Source organism: Malania oleifera, chromosome 5 (assembly GCF_029873635.1).
Source record: "Malania oleifera isolate guangnan ecotype guangnan chromosome 5, ASM2987363v1, whole genome shotgun sequence".
Taxonomy (NCBI): domain Eukaryota; kingdom Viridiplantae; phylum Streptophyta; class Magnoliopsida; order Santalales; family Ximeniaceae; genus Malania; species Malania oleifera.
Window position 1 is genome coordinate 75,372,877 of NC_080421.1, and position 21,759 is coordinate 75,394,635.

At 36.3% G+C, this 21,759-nt stretch overlaps 1 pseudogene; it reads left to right on the forward strand.

The window, feature by feature from the left end:
• The window catches only part of LOC131156265 (iron-sulfur protein required for NADH dehydrogenase, mitochondrial-like), a 55,032-nt pseudogene extending 37,157 nt beyond the window's left edge, over nt 1-17,875 (forward strand).
• Nucleotides 17,876-21,759: the final 3,884 nt, after the last annotated feature.

The window sequence follows — 21,759 nt, forward strand, 5'->3', positions numbered from 1 at the left end:
CCTTAGAACAAAACATTTACAATCAAAAACATGAAAGTAGGAAATATTAGGTCTATGGCCATTCCATAATTCGTATGGGATTTTGTTAAGAGTGGGTCTAATTAAAACTCTGTTCATAACATAGCATGCAATGGTAACAGCTTCAACCCAGAAGTATTTAGATAATTTATGTTCATTAAGTATTATTCTACCCATTTCTTGTGGAGACCTATTCTTTCTCTCGACTACACCGTTCTGTTGTGGAGTCCTAGGTGCATAGAAATTATGAGATATACCATGAAGATAACAAAATTCGCCCATATTTTTTTTTAAATTCTCTTCCTCTATCACTCTTGATATGTGAGATTTTATACCCTTTATCATTTTGGATTTTTATGCATAATCTAGCAAGATTTTCACATGTTTCATCTTTGTGCGTTAGGAATAATACCCATGTGAATCTAGAATAGTCATCAACAATTACAAATGCATATGATTTTCCTCCTAAACTTTGAATTTGATTAGGACCAAATAAATCTAGATGCAACATTTGAAGTGGCCTAGTAGTGGAGATGACTTTCTTTTTCTTAAAGCTAGATTTAGTTTGCTTACCTAATTGACATGCATCACAAATTTTATCTTTCACAAACTGTGTCTTTGGTAAGCCTCTAACTAATTCCTTTTTGACTAGCTTTGACAATAAATCCATGCTAGCATGCCCTAGTCTCCTATGGCAAAGCCAAACATGTAAAACATGTTATGTGTTGAGAAGCAAGATTATCAAAACTAGTAGTATAGACATTTTCACGACGATCAGCAGTAAACAAAATTTTGTTTTCAAATTTATTCTCTACAATGCATTTGTTATGTTTGAAGGATACCCTATAATCTCTATTACAAAGTTGACTGATGCTTAATAAATTATGTTTCAAACCATCTACAAGCAAGACATTATCTATAACAAGAGAAGGTTTCTTACCTATCTTACCTACTCCGATGATCTTTCCCTTTGCATTGTCGCCGAAGGTTATGAATCCTCCATCTTTTGGTGTAATGGAAGCGAACTTGGCCTTATAGGCCGTCATGTGTCGTGAGCAGCCGCTATCCGTATACCATTTTTCCTTGGAGGAGGACGACCTCAAGCACACCCGCAATAGAAGATCAAGTAATTGATTTTGGTATCCAAATTTTCTTCGGTCCATAGGGGTTAGTGCCTGAATTTTCTTTAACTTGCCAAACCATTTTAATATTAACATCCCTATTCTTAAATGGGCAGTCAAATTTTATATGGCCTTTCCTTTTACATTTATAACAAATGACATGCCTATAGGAGTCTTTAGATGGGATAAATGATTTTGATTCTTTTACAGAGTATCCCATATACAGATTTTTTTGCCTCCTATTTTCTATCCCATTAAATCCAAGGCCTTCTTTGTCAAAAGAGTTTCTTTGGGCCCCAAGGAGTTTTTTGAAATTATTTTGGCCCTCCGTGAATTTATAAATGATTTTGGAGTAATCCTCCAATTTTCTTTCTAGACAATCAATTTTCAAATCTTTTTCCTTTAGTGAAGCAGAGTGGGAATGTTTTCCTATTTCAAAAAGTTTTGACCAATTTTTACATTTATTTTCCAAATCATTATTTTTCTTAGTCATTTTTCCAAGCGATTTACAAACACGAATATATTAAGTTGCAATTCTTTATATGTAGGCATGCTATCATCATTAGAATGATCACTGTGCGCCATTAAATACAAGTTTGCAACTGCAGTGTCGCTGGATTCAATTTCTGAGCTCCTGGTACACTGTTTATCCCAAGATGCGCCGGCTTTCATTGCCCCTTTCTTCTTTTTCGAATCCTTTTTCAGCAATGGGCATTCGAGTCTGATATGCCCGACTTTGTTATAGTTATAGCAAATAAGAGGATATGATTTTTTTTTTCCTACTCGACTCTCCTTTCTCAAATTTTGAGTTCCGGAATTTTCCAGACGTTCTCCCATTCTTTCTAAAGAATCTACTGAACTTCTTGGTCAGTAGTGCCATGTCCTCATCTGGCTCCTCATCATTGTCCTCACTTGAGCAGCTGGTAGAAGCTTTAAGAGTTGTCACTTTCTTTCTCTATTGTGGTCACTTATTCTCTCATTTATAGCCATTTCATATGTGATGAGTGACCCTATAAGTCCATCCAGTGTCATAGCTTTCAAATTTCTGCCTTCAGCTATGGCAGTAGCCTTAGCTTCCCAGATTGGAGGAAGACCCCTAAGTATTTTCCTAATCATTTCATAAATAGGGTAAGTCTTGCCAAGTGCGTGTAATGAGTTAGTGATGTGTGTGAATTGAATGTACATGCCTTGTATGGATTCACCAGAGCTCATCGTAAGTGCCTCATATTCACTAGTTCACATGTCAATTCTACCATCCTTTACATCTCTAGTGCCCTCATATGTAACTTCTAATTTATCCTATATTTCTTTAGCTGAGGTGCATGCCATGATCCTATTAAATTCATTAGCATCAAAAGCACAGTATAAAAGATTCATGGCAATAGCATTTACTTGAGTTGCTTTCATGTCATCATCTATATATTCGTATTCGGTCTTAGGTACATTTTCTTTTTTTACAACTTTCACAGGGACATAATCTCCTTTGGAGACGACCCTCTACACCCTCCAATCAGCATTTTGAAGAAAAATACACATTCTTTGTTTCCAGTAGGAGTAATTAACACCACAAAAAATAGGAGGTCGTGTGGAAGTGTCACTCTGCAAATGGGGTTACACCAACATAAGTCATTGCGATTTTTTATAAAAACATTTAAGTCTATGCAACGAGACTCTGATACCAATTGATGTAATTGGTGTAATCCCAAGAGGAGAGGTGAATTGGAGATTTTAAAAAATCTAGGTCAAATATTCCACAACAGTATTGCACAGGTATTTACTTCCAGTATTTTCCAAACAATCGCAAGTAAGTATCTAAAGATTAGTGCAGTAAGTTTTGCAGATAAATATATTCAAGCAAATGCAAAAATGTAAATCAAATAAAATAAGAGTGACACCAGATATGTTATCGAGGTTTGGCAATTGGGCCTACGTCCCCGCCTCTAGCTAACCAGCTCGATGATTCCACTAATGCTCACTTATGGGTGGAGTGTCATCGTTTACAACCTCCTCTCCTTACTGGGCGAGGAAAGTTTTGTAGATAAATATATTCAAGCAAATGCAAAAATGTAAAGCAAATAAAATATAAGTGACACTAGATATGTCATCGAGCTTCGGCAACTGTGTCTACATCCCTGCTCTAGCTAATTAGCTCGATGATTCCACTAATGCTCACTTATAGGTGGAGCGTCACCGTTTACAACCTCCTATCCTTATTGGGCAAGGAATATCCTAGCTCACATTCACAGGGCTGAGCCCAACCTATACAACCTCTCCTTCACAGGGCGGAGTATACCCTCCTCAGGCCACGCCTGAAATACAATAATTAATAACAAATGTGTACAATAGAGATGCTTCTTACACAAGTAGATATGTACAACAATTCAACCAATGCACCCTAATATGATAGGAATTGATGCTCTATAGAGTATTCAAAATTTAATCTCTCAAATAATATATATTTTGAAATAATGTGAGAGATGCAGGTTCAAAATGATCTTTGATTCAAAATTAATATATATTATTCACTAAGTATGTATCAAAAATCTAGACACCCAAATGTTATCTCCGAAAGTATTTCTCAAATATGTAGTATAGGAGATATAGCGATTAGTTTCACAAAGATTTTGCACTAACCACAAACCAAGCCCTAGAATCTTGCAATGACTCACAAGCTATGAAGAGATTTCCCAACAATATTTACCAATGAAATAAAATGGGAAGTACTCAAAGCACACTCTCAAAGAGGTATTTAAAATCCAATGAATGAGAGAGTGTAAGCTTTAGAGAAATGTGATAAATAAGCCCACAAGAATGAATATCAATCACTCTTCACTTTGCAATGAGTTTGCAAATGAAGATGATGAGATTAATGCTCTCCTATAAGAATGATTTTGCAAGAAAGAAAGAAGGAGAGAATGTATAATATGCTTGAATATGAAAATGAGTAAGCAATGATAGCACAAAAAATTAGAGAGGATTTTTGCCAATTGAGATTCCTAATTATGCTTACAAATGGGCTATTTATAGACTTTCCAAGATTTTTGACCATTGAGGACACGGATGGGATTTTGAAAATTGTTTAATTAAAATTTAACCCGGATTAGCACAGTAAAAATTCAAGAACCCGAGAGGTTTGGTCAACTGGCAAAGGTGCCGGTTGGCTGACCTCACACAGAAATTTGAAATGTATTTAGGGGTTCGGTTGGCCATGAAAGGTGCCGGTCGGCTGGCCAAGGCAATTTCCAAAACTACATGAGTTCGGTCGGTTGTCCTAAGTGGCGGTCTGCCAAGTGAACAGTGCCGGTCAGCTGAACACTCTTAAGGCACAAAGGTCGGTCGACTGAGGAGATAGAACTCAGGCCACAAATGAAGGCCGGTCGGTTGAGCTTATCACTTGTTAAAACGGTCAGTTGGTTGAGGCAATATAATATTGCTCAAATAATGGCCGGTCGATTGATGAGATTTGAAGACACAAGGGTTGGTCGATCGGGGCTCTTTAAAATTAAAGATTTTCCCCTATTTTGTCCTTAAATCTTTTTCAACCCTGTGTGAATAAGTAATGGCATTTTAATTTGAAGGGTTTTGAATCCTATGGTTAGTCTATGGTCTTTGAGCATTAAATCCTCTCATGCATGCAATGCATTATTATAGACCATATAATTATTAGAGACCAAAAAATTTAATGCAATTACAATTGACTAATTTGGTCTTCATTCCTTTTGTTCTTCAAATGCCATCATGTGATGAGAACTTTGAGTTCCGTATGGCTTCCATTGTGTCATTACCATCTGTGTGTGCTAAGAGTTAATCCTGTTCAAATGCTCAGTGCACAGGTAAGATACAAAGTGATTTGTCATTATCAAAACGAGATCGGACTCATAGAGTCCATAGGTTGTAATAAGGTTCTGCACAAGTTTCTGCCGAACAAAGTGGCAATCAAATTCAATGTGCTTCATCCACTCATGAAAGACCGGGTTGGAGGCAATAGGAAGAGCAGCTTGATTATCACACATCAACTTCATAGGCTAAGAATGCTGAAAAACCAATTCTTTCAACATGTTCTTCAACCAGAAAAGTTCATAAGCAGTATGAGCTATAGCTATATATTTTCATTCAACACTTTACCCTGCCACCATATTTTGTTTCTTAGTTTTCCAAGAAACCAAATTACCACCAACCAAGATACAGTACCCAGTGATGGATCCGATTGGAAGGCGATCCAGCCCAATCTGCATCTGTATATCCATGGATATAAGTGTGATCCTGATCATGATATAAAAGACCTCTCCTAGGTGTACCTTTGAGATATCTCAAGATGCGAATTACTGCGTCCCAATGACTTGTCCTTGGAGAATCTAGAAATTGACTCACAACACCTATTGCAAAAGATATATCTGGCCAAGTAACTATGAGATAATTCAACTTTCCAACAAGTCTCCAGTATTATCCTGGATTAGGTAGCAAATCACCCATATCTGGCATTAACTTGCTGTTAGGATCCATAGGTGTATCAACCGGTTTGGATCCCAACAAGCTAGTTTCATCTAACAGATCAAGAACATACTTCCTTTGTGACACAACAGTTGTCATACAAGATCTTGATATTTCTGTACCCAAGAAGTATTTCAACGGTTCCAAATCTTTAGTCTAAAACTTAGTCTATAGAAAAATTTTGAGACTTTGAATACCTTTATCATCATAACCTGTAATAACAATATCATCCACATAAACAATAAGAAGCATCCTACCTAATGAAGTACGACAACAAAACATGGAATGATCCATACATTGCCGTCGAAGACCAAACTCAAGTACTACAACACTAAAACGACCAACCCATGGTCTGGGAGATTGTTTTAAACCGTATAAAGCCTTCTTGAGCCGACACACTAAGCTTGACTCCCCCTGAGCAACAAACCCAGGTGTTAATCCATATAAGCCTCCTCCTCAAGGGCACTGTTGGATTTCTAGTGAATAAATTAGGAAATTCTATTTTTTGAATAAAATCTGAAATTACTATTTCAGATTCTAGTAGTTTCAGTTTCCTATTTTCTAGCCTAGAAATCTGCTGATTTGATTTTCTGATTTTGTGGTCTTCTTCTACTATTTATCTTGTAATCATGTCTCTTGAAATTTAATAAGAATAGTTATTCTTCTTCTAAAAAATCCTTCATGGTATCAAAGCCTTGTGCTCTTTTCTTCTGATGATGTCCTATAAGTCGGCGATGACCGGCGTCCAAAGAAATCCTACCGGCTCTTCCAGTACTTCCAAAACCATTCCACCCAATCACATTATTCCTTCCAAGTCTGTATCTGCTGATTACTATTCCCAGAATTCAGCCCTTTATCTCATGGTTACAAAACTCAATGGGCGTAAGAAACCATGGTGCGAGCATTGCAAAAAACTGTGGCATACAAAGGAGACATGTTGAAAGCTTCATGGTAAATCAGCAAATTGGAAGCCAAAATCCAAACGTGACAGTTATGCCTACCAAGCTACTGCTAAAGAGACTCAGGAGCCTTCTACCAACTCAGATGTAGTCCCTTTTACCGAGGAGCAATTAGAGCACCTGAACAAATTGTTTCAATCTCCAAAACTGTCCTTAATACCATCTTCTTCTTTGGTATGAAAAGGTAACTCTCTTGCTACTGCGGTTTTAGGTGTTATTCCTAATTTTGTTCATTCTTGGATAATTGATTTTGGTGCAGCTGATCATATGACTGGTTACTCCAAATTGTTCCCATCCTATAGTCTGTGTGCAAGCAATAAAAAGGTCAAAATTGCAGATGGTTCACTCTCGGTAATTGCCAAGATAGGAACTATCAAACTCACTTCATTGTTAACTCTCCATGATGTGCTCCACGTTCCAAATTTGTCTTGCAATTTGTTGTCCATCAGTAAAATTACCTATGATCATTAATGTCAAGCTAATTTCTACTCTTCTTATTCTGAGTTTCCGGAATTGACCACGGGGAGGATGATTGGCACTTCTAAGGAAAAATATGGACTCTATTACTTTGACGATAGACCTAACTCGAGTACACAATGTCAAAGTACTTGCTTAAATTATGTTTCTGGTTTCAAAGATAATGATATCATGTTATGACATTACAGGCTAGGTCATCCTAGTTTTCAATATTTAAAATACTTATTTCCTAATTTATTTTGGAATAAAAGTCCATCTTCTTTCCAATGTGAATCTTTTCAATTTTCTAAACATCATTGTGCATCCTTATCCACCCAACCCTACAAACCAACTATACCATTTACTGTAATTCATAGGGACATCTGGGGCCCATGTAGAACATCTACGTATTTTGGCTAAAAATGGTTTGTGACCTTTATTGATGATCACACGAGATTAAGTTGGATTTATTTGATAAAGGAAAAATCTAAAGTAGAAACAATTTTCAAAAACTTTTACACCATTGTACAAACACAATTCCAAAAAAAAAAAAAATCAAATATTGTGGAGTGATAATGGTCGAGAATATTTCAAAAACATTTTAGGCCAATTTTTTCTTGAAAAGGAATTGTTCATCAAAGCTCTTGTGTTGACACCCGGCAACAAAATGGTTTGGTTGAAAGAAAAAACAAACACTTATTGGAATTTGCTCGAGCATTGCAATTTTACATATCAGGTACCTAAATATCTTTGGGGTGAAGCTGTTCTTACTACTACATATCTTATAAATAGAATGCCTAATAAGGTTTTAAGCTTCGAAACACTTTTTGATGTTTTTCATAAGTTTAATCCAACAAATCAGCTGCCTTCTTCTTTACCACTAAAGATATTTGGTTGTGCCGCTTTTGCTCATATTCATAGTCATAATTGAGGAAAACTTGAACCCAGAGCCACAAAATGTGTGTTTGTTGGTTATGCTTCCACTCAAAAGGGGTATAAATGTTTTGAACCCATTTCCAAAAAAAAATGTTTGTTACTATGGATGTTACATTCTTTGAATTACATCCCTATTTTATGCCTCATCTTCCGGGCGGCACGGGGGGGAAACCAAAACAAAGATTCGGCTGTGTTTCATGATTTTTTCCAAATTGAAGAATCGCAAAATGTTCATTCTCCAACTTTGATTATTCAACCTAAAAACCCAAGCTTTATTATACTAGGAGAAAGTGAGGCAAGTTTTTTAGAAACTAAAAAGGTAGGTCTTCCTACAATGCCATTTCATTCATGATCCTATAATGACTAACAAAGGAGAAACAGAAAAAAAAACTCGACCGTGTTGGTACCATTTGATGTTTTGTCTAATCGCGACAGAGGACAACTTGAAAGAAAGGGTCTTCCAATCCTTTACACTGTCCAGAATCCGTAAACCCTCCAGGTAATGTCCTCATCAAGCCTTTACCTCATGTTCAGTCCATTTCATCTTCGAGTTCTGAGTGTTGTTCTGAACTCGAGTTTGGTTCCAGTTCCAATTCGATGATTCTGAACTTCCCATTGCTGTCCGGAAGGGTGTGAGGTCTTGCACCCAACATCCATTGTTCAATTATGTGTCATATGAAAATCTCTCACCTATTTTTCATGCTTTTACCTCACAATTGTCTTGTATGGAGATTCCTAATACTATGCAGGATGCTCTGAAAGTTCAAGTGGAAGGAGGCTGTCTTTGAGGAGATGAAACCTCTTGGAAAAAATGGCACATGGTGGTTAGTTGATCTACCAAGAGGAAATACAATTGTAGGGTGCAAATGGGTGTTTACAATCAAGTATAAATCTGATGGTTCTCTAGAACGGTATAAAGCTCGATTGGTCGCCAAGGGATTCACTCAAACCTATGGCATTGATTACTTGGAGATATTCACCCTAGTCACAAAGATAAACTCTGTAAGAGTTCTTTTGTCACTTGCCGCTAATCGTGACTGGCCTCTGCAGCAATTGGACGTAAAAAATGCATTTCTTAATGGAGACGTGGAGGAAGAAGTGTACGTGGATGTAGCTCTAGGATTTGGTGAAAAGTTTGGCTCAAAGGTGTGTAAACTGAAGAAGTCCTTATATGGGTTAAAACAGTCACCAAGAGCCTGGTTTGAGAAATTCACTCAGTTTGTTAAAAGTCAGGGGTATACTCAAGGGCAAGGTGATCGTACGATGTTTATAAGTCATTCACAAGATGGGAAGATAGCGATACTAATTGTGTATGTAGACGATATAATTCTCACTGGAGATGACGTATTTGAGTTGAACCAATTGAAGACTTCCCTCTCATCAACATTTGAGATCAAGGACTTAAGATCTCTGAGGTATTTCCTTAAAATGGAGGTTGCTTGGTGGAAGAAAGGGATTGTTGTCTCCCAAAGGAAGTATGACCTTGACCTCCTTAAGGAGACTGGAATGAGTGGTTGTAGGCCAGCAGACACTACAATAGATCCCAATCAAAAACTTGGAGATGACAAGGAAGGTGATCTTGTGAATACAACTCGGTATCAAAAGTTGGTGGGAAAATTAATTTACTTATCACATACACAGCCCGATATTGTTTTTTCTATGAGTTTGGTAAGCCAGTTTATGCATTCACCCAACGAGAAACATCTTGAAGCAATTTATTGGATTCTCAAATACTTGAAAAGTACACTAGGCAGGGGTTTAATCTACTTGAAGACCACACAGCAGAACATAGAGGCATACACTAATGCAGATTGGGCAAGCTCAGTTATTGACAGGAGATCCACGTCAGGATACTATACTTATGTCTAGGGAAATGTGGTCACATGGTGAAGCAAGAAACAAAATCTCGTTGCAAGGAGTAGTGCCGAGGCAGACTATTGGGCTATGGCTAACGGAGTTTGTGAGATGCTATGGTTGAAGAGAATTTTTGAAGAACTGCGGATGCCGGTGAACATGCCAATGAAGTTGTATTGTGACAACAAAACTGCCATAAGTATTGCTTAAAACCCAATACAACATGATTGCACGAAGCATGTAGAGATTGACACACTTCATAAAAGAGAAGATTGATAGTGGAGCTGTTTGCATGCTTTTTGTTCCTACTACTCAACGAATGGCCGATATCTTCACCAAAGGACTTTTTAGACCTAGTTTGAGCTCTTTGTAAGCAAGTTGGGCATGATAGATATCTATGCTCCAACTTGAAGGGGGGTGTCGGATTTTTAAAGAATAAATTAAGAAATTCCATTTTTTGAATAAAATATAAAATTACTCTTTCAGATTCTAGTAGTTTCAGCTTCTTGTTTTCTAGCTTAGAAATCTGCTGATTTGATTTGCTAATTTTGTGGTGATTTGATTTGCTTATTTTGTGGCCTTCCTAATTTGATGGTCTTCCTCTACTCTTTATCTTGTAATCGTGTCTCTTGAAATATAATAAGAATGGTTATTCTTCTTCTAAAAAACCCCTTCAGTCACCATGCAAGAAGACATTTTTTACATCTAACTAATGCAAAGGCCAGTGACAAGTAGTAGCCAAGGAGATGAACAGACATATTGATGTAAGTTTGGCAACCGGAGAAAAAGTATAAGAATATTCTAGACCATACACCTGAGTGTATCCCTTAGCAACAAGATGAGCCATAGAACCATCAGGGTTGACTTTCACAGTGTAAAACCCAACAACAACCAACCACATACTTGTTAAGAGGATGAGGTACCAAGTCCCAAGTACCATTGTCATATAAAACATTCATCTCTTCAACCATAGAAGCCCTCCACCCAAAATGGGCTGAGGCTTTCGAAATAGATTTAGGAAGGGTAGTAGATGATAGAGTGGTAACAAAACAATAATAGGATGGTGATAAAGAGTCATAAGAAACATAGTTGGAAATGGGATGTTGAGTACATGTGCATTTACCTTTCCGAACAGCAATAGGAGGATCAACATCATGGGAAGTATGATCATTATATGAGGAAACCAAAGGCGTGGTAGTAGAAGCTAGAGGTGACTCTCTTCCTTGGAGCCGCCATCATGAATACACCTGCAAATTAGGATGATTAAGGCGATGAGAAGGACTCGAACTACATGGAAAATCAGATGGTTGGTTGGGCAAGGATAGCAACGTAGAATCTGGACGATTAGGCAAAGGAAGAGACTCATTAAGCTCAAAAGCACTCAGTGACTGGGTGTAGTAAGGTGTAGACTTAAAGAAGGTAACATCGGTAGAAACAAAGAAGTGATGCAACACAATACTATAACAACGATATCCCTTTTTAGTATAGGAGTAGCCCAAAAAAACACATTTTATACCATGGGGATCCAACTTATCCACCCTAGGAGTTAGTTGATGAACAAAGGACACACCCAAATATACGAGGAGGAAGAGAAAATAAAGGTGAATTAGGAAAGAGAATGGAATAGGGAATTTTACCACTAAGAATAGAGGATGGCATTCTGTTGATCAGATAACAAGAAGTAAGTACAACATCACTCCAAAACACTTTAGGTACGTGCATTTTATAAATTGAAGTGCGAATGATTTCAAAAAGATGTCTATTTTTCTACTCTGCAACCCCTTTTTGTTGAGAAGTGTGGGCACAGGATGATTGATGAAAAATACCAAACCGAGTCATATAAGTAGTGAATTGTGCACTGAAAAACTCTTTAACATTAACTCTTCGAAGTATTCGAATTGGCAAACCAAATTGAGTCTTTATTTTAGAACAATAGGCACAAAATACATGAAATTACTCATAACGATCTTTAAATATAACCAAGTCATTCTTGAATAATCATCCACAAAGGTTACAAAAACCCAACTTGGACACAACCCTACTAGGACCCAATACATCTAAATGAACTAACATAAAAGTGCTTGCAGCCCGTTTATTGACCCAGGAAGCAAAAGAAACATGATGGTGCTTTCCCAACTGACAAGACTCATAATCGAGACTAGACGCAGAACTTAAACTAGGATCAAGACATTTTAACTCTTCCAAGCAGGATGACCCAAGTGACAATGAAGTTGTAGAGGTGTGGCAGCAGTGGTGCTAGTGGTGGAAAGAGATAGCAGCTCTAAGTGATAGAGTCCGCCAGCTTCATGCCCTTCGCCAATTGTCTTCCTCGTCTTCAAATCCTGAATAACCATAGAATCAGGGAAGAATGTCATTGAACAATTCATGGATTTAGTAATTTTTCTAGTAGACATACGATTGAAAGGAAGTTTGGGAATATATAAAACTGAAGGAAGAGAAATAGAAGAAGTGAGATTTATAGTCCCAATTCCCTTGACTGCAATGGTGGATCCATCAGTCATAGTAACACAAGGTAAATTTACTGGATATTGAAGAGTGGAGAAAAAACTAGGTATAGCTGTGATATGATTAGTGGTAGCGGAGTCTATGACCCAAGGACTAGGACGAGAAGTACTGGATGATAGGCATACTACGTGCTTACCTGACTAGGCAAGAGATGCAATGGGAAGAGAAGCTTTGTTGTGATGCTTGATACTGCTAGAACTTGGAATATTCCTCCTCTGATATAGAGACAGTATATTGCCCCCCACTCGACCGCAAAGGTGAGGATTAAGTGGTGGCTGCATTGGTTGCCCCCAAAGGTGTGAAGTCAGTGGTGGCTGCATTGGCAACACATGAAGGTCTGCCGTGAAGATCCTAACACTACTTAACACTATGATTATTCCCTCCACAAAGAGTGCACTTGCGAGGAGTATCTTTGCCTTGTCCGTCTCTACCACTATGACTACTCGAACCATTGCGATAGCTTTTGAGGTTGTTTGGTAGAGAACTAGAATGACTTTGTGTAGCAAAAGGCTGTCCTCTCAAAACTAGATGCAAGAATAGGAGAATGCGTTCTAAAGGAAGCACAAATGACTTGAGAATAAACATCAGCAAATGATGGCAGCTCAGCACTACTAAGTATCTTGGACCGAACTACCTCAAACTCAGGTCTCTATTCTGCTAGAACATGAGGAATTGTCATCTACTCCCTCTACTTCTGCATGTCACGAACTTTAGTAGTTATAGGTTGCACGGCGTTAAGCTCCTCATGAATATGCTTCATCATCAGCAGTGCTCCTAGCTCCTTGTAACTGAAAGTACTCCTAGGATAAATCATACGTACATGTAATGTTACTCGAGTAAAGAAGTTTGACATAATCCCAAATCTCCTTGCACGTATCTAGATGCATACACATCCATGCAATCTATGGTTCCATCGAATTCCATAAGAGGGAAACAATCAAGGCATCTTCGTGAACTCACATGTCTTTTCTCTTCTCATTAGAAGACTTAGATTGGAGCAAGTGATCAAATTTTCCTAATCCTGCTAAATAAATTTGAACAGCTTTAGACCATTGAACATAGTTCTTTTCATCCAACTTTTGAGTCGTTATTTGCAGTAGCAATGTAGGAAACGATTTTTTTGGATTCATAGATTCCATCCCAACACTCGCAAATCAGCAATCACCCCAAAAACAAAAAGAACAATCAAAACTAATCAGGACAATTACAAACTATGTGAAGCACCGACACAATGACGGACAAGGTGAACAACTCACCGGTGGATATGGCGCTGCCACAGCACTCACAAACAGCAACCACACCAAAAACAAGAAGAACAATCAAGAATCGGAACAATCACAATCCATGTGAAGTACTGACGCAACCATGGACAAGGTGAACAACTCACCGACGGATATAGCACTGCCGCAGCCATGGCTCCAAACAATTCACGAGGAAGCCTTCACAAACCCTGAACAGAAATTAACGCAATACTGCGAGTGGATGGCCCAAGAAGATTGAATTTTTGAGCAAACAACTAGCCTAATAGCTTGATAATATAGTCTAAAGAAGGAATCGGAGCATGGCAGAAAAAAAAGAAAAAAAGTGGCCAGAACTGCTCTCATGCACCGGCGCATGGGGTCTGCCCTGCTGGCATTTGGCCTGCGTGTGGGAGTGGGGGGAGGCCCTCCGGCGATGGGATTTTGTGGGGTGGGTCGTCGGGAGGGTCTGATTATGGGTATACGGTTGGTTTTGTGATTTAGTATGGGATGGAGGTGGAGTAGGGAAGAACAGCGACGGGAATAGTGTTTTCCGGCAACAGCTGAGGGAAATAGGGTTTAGATGGAGGTGGAGTAGAGAAGAACAGTGAAGGGAATAGTGTTTTCCTGCAACAGCTGAGGGAAATAGGGTTTAGATAGGATCATGCTCTGATACCATGTTAAGATGTGATTAAAAATGAATGACCTGACTTGAAGATAGGTCTCTCCCTCTATTTATAGTACAAATTTAAACACATTCTAATGACAATAATACCCTTACTAACTCTTACTAATTAACATACTAACACACTCAATAATAATAATACTAAACGACATGTATAACCTCTAATAGTAGTGATTTGAATTTTTTTACTTGCTTAATTATATGCAACTTCTATGCCCTACATAATATAAAATTGTCATGTGTGCATTTTCTTTTAATTCATTTTGATTCCAAATTATGCATGAATGTCTATTTGAATATTTTCCAATGTTTCATTGTCAATTTCCTTCATTTACCATAATTTCCATCATTTCTTTAATTCTTTATATTGAAATTGAATTTCCATTATTTGAGACAGTTAAAATCCTTGGCTGCATACTAAATGTAAGCTGAAAAGCTAGTTTGGTTGAAACACATGCTAGAATAACTTTGTTTTAAGCTGTCAGAGTCCACAAATCTTATGTTTGATAATCAGGCAGCTGTCTATATTACATCTAATCCAGTATTCCATGAACTAACCAAGCATATTGAGCTTGGCTGTCATTTTAATAGGGAAGCTCCTACAAAAGTGCAATTCACAAAGTAACAGTGAGAACAGAGGATCAATTAGTTTTTTTACCGTACCTTTGGAGAGTTTTAGAATTAATTATATATGTAAAAAGATGGGAACATATGATATATACACTGCTGCTTGAGGGGGTGATGAGTGAATTCGGGGAATATTTGTCAGTATATTTGCATTTGACAGTAAATAAAAGAGTCGTCGGCCCATGTGTGCTGTGCTGGTTCCTTCTCTTACACGTAGAAATTTCCTCCTCTCTTTTTTTCTTGTAACAAAAACAATTTTTGGTATGTTTGCAGGTGCTTTAATTGTTTCAACATCTCAAGATGTTGCTTTGATTGATGCACGAAGAGGAGCTAAAATGTTCTCCAAAGTTGATATTCCTGTACGTTCAACTCTTTTGCATTGTATCACTAAATATGCTTTTATCCATCTAACCAAAATACCTACTGTGCCACCTTCTTGGTGAAATTGTATCAATTGGACCACTGCAAACCAACACTATTGAGAAATTGAATTAGAAAGTATATTAATCAGATATTGTAGTACCATCAGAAGCAAAAATCTCCAAAGGATGTTCTTCTTTATGCTTGTTCAGTGAGGTTTTGTCTTTGCATTAGGCACAGTATAGCAGCTTATCTCTCTATGAACAAGCTGAATATTAGTACTTCTATTTCCTATATTGCTGGAACTTGGATGTAAGCATCAGGCACAGCTACCCAGCAATTGTTGGCCCGTCTCCTCCCCACCTATTGTAAAGAAGTGTTCCACAACTGCATCAAGAAGTGTCACATGGGTCCTCCAAGAGGAAGTGGGGGTCCAAACATCGGGTTTTATATTAGAATATTTTATTGTTCACATGGGAGCTTGTGTGAAATGCATAAAAGTAAAATGGTATGATTCTGATTTTCGTGGCAATTTGGTTAATCTTGTTAACTGTCTAAGCCAAAGTTCCTCATATTTCTTCAAAATTAATCATGTAGTTGTTGCAAACCACGTAAAAATGAGAAATGATATAACCTTGATTATGCTGCAATTTGAAGGGATGAAAGAGTGTATCTTTCATGTAATAAGGAGCTATTTGCACAAAAAACAAAAGACAAAAAAAAAAAACTCGTATAATAATAAAGATAATGTAAATGGATTATATAGTAAGATTATAAAATAATCTCTATTTTGAAGAGATCTAGGTTTTTGGCTATTACATTACACTCAATATACCTATTTCAGGTGGTGTTCATGTACGCCCATGGAATGTTTTGGAAGAGGTTTCTTCTTATGTTGTTCAGTTGGTGTTAATGTATTTTTATGGAATGTTCTAGACGAGGTTTCTTGTTATGTTGTTCAATGAAGATAATGTTTTAGCGAGAAAAACTAGGCTAGGGTTAATTTTAAGTTAAGACTTACGAAGAGAGGATTTAGAATAAGCATACAAAGACAAAATATAGGAATAGAAATGAGAAGTACAGAAATGACGTCATATGCTACCAAACAAATTAGTACTGATGGATGAAGTGGACACTTGTCCATGAAACTTTGTTTCACCTTGGTATCTATTTAGTTTGAAGAAAATTTTATTAGGCAGTTGTTAAGATGGATCATGAATTAGTGATTAGTCTGAAAAGAACATAATAAGAATCAACTTCACTGGAAGCACCAATTGAGATAATGTTGTACAGTTGTGCATAAGCATAACGAAGTCTGAGTGAGGTTCCTATGAGCAAGCATGCACTAAGCAGTGACCAAGCTCAGCTGAAGATGCCACAAGAAGGAGATGAAAAGCTTTTGGAACACACATGGGGGCAATGAAAAAAGGCATGGTTGTTTGATAGTTACAGACAGTTACAATTCTTGGTAGTAGGTTGTTTGTTTGCCATTCATAATTATAATTTACAAGTAAAATCAACAACATGAATGATTGCTTCATTGGCTCCTAAATGTTGACAAACTGTAATGTTGCTCTCTTATTCTGTCCCATTGTGTTTCTGTAATGATGTCGAGTCCCATGCAGACTTTCCACAGAAGAAATTTTCAAGGGAAAAACTTCAATGAATGGTGGTTACTAACTTACTAGTGCTTACAAAAGATTCTGATTTAGTCACACCACATGTACCAAGGAGAAAAGGAGAACATGCTGCTCCATTATTATGAATAAAATTGCAAAATTGAACAGCTATTTATTCATTTATTGTCTGCACTAGTTTCTACTTGAACTGTTGCTAAATTACTTCCCTAAATTAAAAATTGCTATAATAGCATGTTTGTTTTTCGATACTGCAAGTCAATTGGATGATGAATAGCTGACCATGCCTAGCGGGACTTATGCCTCAGTAGTGGCTATAAGTTAATTCGATACTGCTGGGAATGTTTTAATTTTTAAATTTTTTCCTGTCTTTTGCAGATTTTGGGTATAATCGAAAACATGAGCTACTTTAAATGTCCTCACTGTGGTGAGGCTTCCTATATTTTTGGGGAAGGAGGGGTTCAAAAAACAGCAGATGAGATGGGCTTGGAATATCTTGGTGGGGTATGTTAATCAACTTGATATTTATTGGGAGCTAATTACGCTAATGCTTGTAAGAAACAATAGATCAAAATATTACAATGTAACCATCAGATTTGGTTCTTTTCTGAGTGGTTTGTTTGGCTATTTCAGATTCCATTGGAGGAGGATATTAGAAAGAGATCAGACGAAGGTGTCCCTATGGTAGTCTCAGCACCCAATTCTACAGTCTCAAAAGCATACTGTGATGTAGCTCTAAAAGTTGTCAACAAACTTGCAGAAATTTCAAAGCAGCAACCAGCTTCTCGGAAGATCTCATTTTGAAACTGCACCATTTTTTGCTGTTGTAATCGTTTAATGGGGTTTGCTTCTGTGGCTTCCCTAAGCATTTGATTTTGTATATTTAAATTTTTTTTCCCTTGAAAATTTTTGATTCTACAAAGAAATTCTTTTATATTTAAAATAATTTCGGAATTAGAGCTACCAAGACAGGTATTGCATGGACTAGGCATAGATTTTCTACACGAGAATCTAAATTCATTGGATCTGAACAGCAGATTCTTAGTGCAAGCGGTTTCTTCTCATTTAAACCATGTGCCATTGCTGACTTCACTCAAATAATGTGTCAATGTATTATTGAAAGATGACACATTGCATCATTTTCTCTTCTTTATAAATAGCCCTTGATTACTTTTCATAGGAAATCTCTTTGGACACCAAAACCACCACCAAGTCACTCTTTCTCAATCTCTCACCCTCCACTTCGAATTTCCACTGGTTCAAGAAATCCTTTTTACCATTAAAATACCTTCATCTGCTACAATCCATGCTTGAACTTCTTGGAAATTGTCTGTCTCTCTTATCTGGGCCATCTCTAGAACATTCATTACTTGAACCACCTTCACAATTAGCAAGCCCATTACAATTTTTATCAACAAGAGACGCAACACAGAAGGAAAATTCTTCTTTTATGTTGAGCGTCTTCCGGTAAGGTGACAGCCTCTCAATAGGAACAGTATTTTCTCTTCTAGTTATCCAAACAAAGATGCTAAGGAAAATGGCAACTAGACAGTCTATGTACTTTTTTAATTCGACAATTACATAATAAATGGGTGAAATTAGCTGAAGAACTACTACAGACAGTCCTTGCTTAAAAGCCCTCTCCCTATTGCGATATAAATAGGAGGAACTTCCTTTGCACCCGTGTCCTATGCTAACATAGGCCTCCATCAAGGGTCATTGTTTAAGCAGTCTTTAGATGGTTTTGTTTTTGGTTATAGAAAGGTGAAAAAGAAAATAAAATGTATAGTAAATCAATAAAAAGTTTAGGTTGTACACATGATCAACACTTAATTTTTTTTATTTCTTAATCATGCTAAAATAGACCTTTACTTTAATATTGTTTGATGTAGAGAGAAAATACTATGAAAATACATTTCGTTCTTACTTTCTTTTCCTTTTCCTTTTCGAACAAAGTCGTTGATCCAAACAGGGCGTTAATGTTTCAAAAATTCCATAAACCTCCCTTGAGATTTGTCAAAAAGACATAGATTTTCCTTCATATTTGACAAAAAGAAAAACTTTTTAAAGAAGTGTCCCAAATTATTTGGATCAATTTATTTGCTGCAAATTATTTGTTTGAATTTTATTAAAGTTAAAAATATTTTTTTTTTTTAAAAAAAGAAAAGAAAAGAAAAGAAGTGTTTAAAATATTTAATTGTATGTGTTGAAATATTTTCTAAAATATATTTAATGTTATGTGAGCTTGTCTCACATTGGAAAAAGTGAAAAAAAAAGTCATTAATAAATGATAAGGTGGAATATTCTCTTCAAATTTGATTAAGAGATAGTGCTAGTGTGTACTCTAAGCATCGTCCGCACACGCATACACGCGCACGTGACACATTTAGATGGCGTACAAACACTTTGCACGCTTACATCGTTGTAGGATCGTGATCGTTGATCATGATTGGATGGCTTGAAATTAATCTTATATTTTTATAAGATCGTGTGGTGAGATAAAGGAGACACAAAGGGTACACAAAAATATTACAAAATGTGTCGACCAGAGCACGACCAAGAAATTATGGAGGTGTGACTAGGTCGACGCACATAACGCTTTGAACAGATGCAACTGTTCAAACCTTTGTAACTTTTGGAAAAATGCACAATTTTGTCTTTGAAATTACATCATTCTCTCCTTCTCTTTCTCACATAAAATTTCCACGACTTTTATCTTTTTCAAATCTGGGTTCTGTTTTCTGCACAGATAGAATACCAGAAATTTATTTTAGATTCTTCTAAGGGTGTTTGTGATCAATTTTCATTTGTGTATAACGCAAACTAATATCAGAAATATATTTTGGGTTTCATTGTATCCTGAAAACGTATTTTCTAACTCAATATACACTGATTTGGTGGGGACAAATCAAGTTTTAAGGAAAACGATATTATAGCTTGCCTTAAAGCATTTTCTATTCTACAACTAATTTCTCTATCTTATTTGTACAGTATGGGGACTATGTTGTTCTCAACATTATTATTATGTTTAGAATGTTAATATTTTGTTTAGTAACCCTAAAAAAGGTTATATAAGATTAGTGGAGTGATTTCAAAAAATAAATTAAAAATAAAAAAAAAAAAATTTAAAAATTTTTTAAAAATAATTTAAAAAATAATAATAAAATAATTAATTTTTATTTTTATTATTATTAATTAAATAAATTATTATTATTAATTAAATATTATATTATCATCATCATCATCATCATTATTATTATTATTATTATTATTATTATTATTATTATTATTATTCATTCATTCATTCATTCATCAAAGAAGCTTCAGGAATTACATCATATGCAGAGCCCCCCCTCCCCACAGTCTCTATAACTCTTCTCATTCTCTCTCCCTCTCTCCTCAATTCCGTGATGAATTCTTGCCTGATCGAAAATTGAAAGATACCGCTGGACTCCATTCTCCGTTGCCGTCATTTCTACCGAGCAGATTAGTGGTAGGAGTGGCGTAAGCATATCACCTAGGGTAAGCTAATTTCCCATTTTTCCTCAATTTCTTGCAAATTATAAGCCCAATCGACAATCGGACACCACCACAAGAATTTAGGATAATTCTCTACAAGTCTAGCGGAGCGAAATTCTCGTGGGATCGTCGTAGGCACAACCCCAAAATTGGGATAAGAAGGCTATTAAGGGGCTTATTATTATTTAATTAGTATTAATTTAGAAATGCTAAAATATTGAGCATCTGAAGTTGAAGTAGGATTTTTGAAATTTAGGGCCCGGGTGAGCGCCACGGATGTAATTTCGGGACCCACAAACATAATTCAGAAAATTAAGTTAGGGTATTAAATAATAGTTTAAATGTTAATTTAGGGTATATGGAGCCTAGGGAAGGTTAGATGGGTATTATTTTGAAGAAATGAGTTAATTAATTTGGAAAAAATGCAAATTGCAAGATTTTGAGTTTTGGGCACCAAGGGCGTAGGATTTGGGTTCTAACAAGACTTTCAATAAATCAGGTAAGGGGAATAAACTATAAAAGTATTTTTAGAATTACTATTTGAATTAATATGTGAAAATGAGCATATGATATTTTGTCTAGAGATTATTATGATATAAATATCAGATAAATTGTGTGGCATTTGAGTAATATTAAATTGTAATATTTTGGTGTGTGAAATTAATATGTTATGAATATTAGATGAGAACTGTGTGGCATATGACGTGTATTGAAAAAGGTGAAATATAACGATGAGTAATTTCTGAGAAAATATTGAAATGAGAATTATTATTGTGAACAGTAATGAAATATGATATTTATATGTGAGTAAAAATGATTTGCATGAAAAATGTGATTTTGCGAATTACTGAAATGGGTATTTTGAGAAATGTTGAAATATGTGAAACACAATATATACTATTATGAGATGATGAAATGTGCACAAAAAACAATGAGAATATTTATATTGAGATGAATTGAGATATACTGATATGAATTTAATGATGTGTATTGATATGAAAATATTGAAATGTGAAAATGGGAAATATGAATACTGCAATATGGAATTAAAATATTATTGATGAAATGCCAATACCGCATAATAATTGTGGGTATGTGGTAGTGAACCCTATTGGATGGTTGTGATATTAAGCACGATACCGTTGCTAGTGGTGTAGTGCAACCACATGGACTATTGAGCCATTTTATAGGGTTGTTGGGCCCCTTGAGTCTGGATCAGGGCTAAAGGTCGACCAGCCGTACTACAGACGCGATATATGATATAATATTTTGATCTAATCGAGTCGGCCAACTGCGGTTAGATTCAGCCTTCGGGCCGCACAACCTTGACCA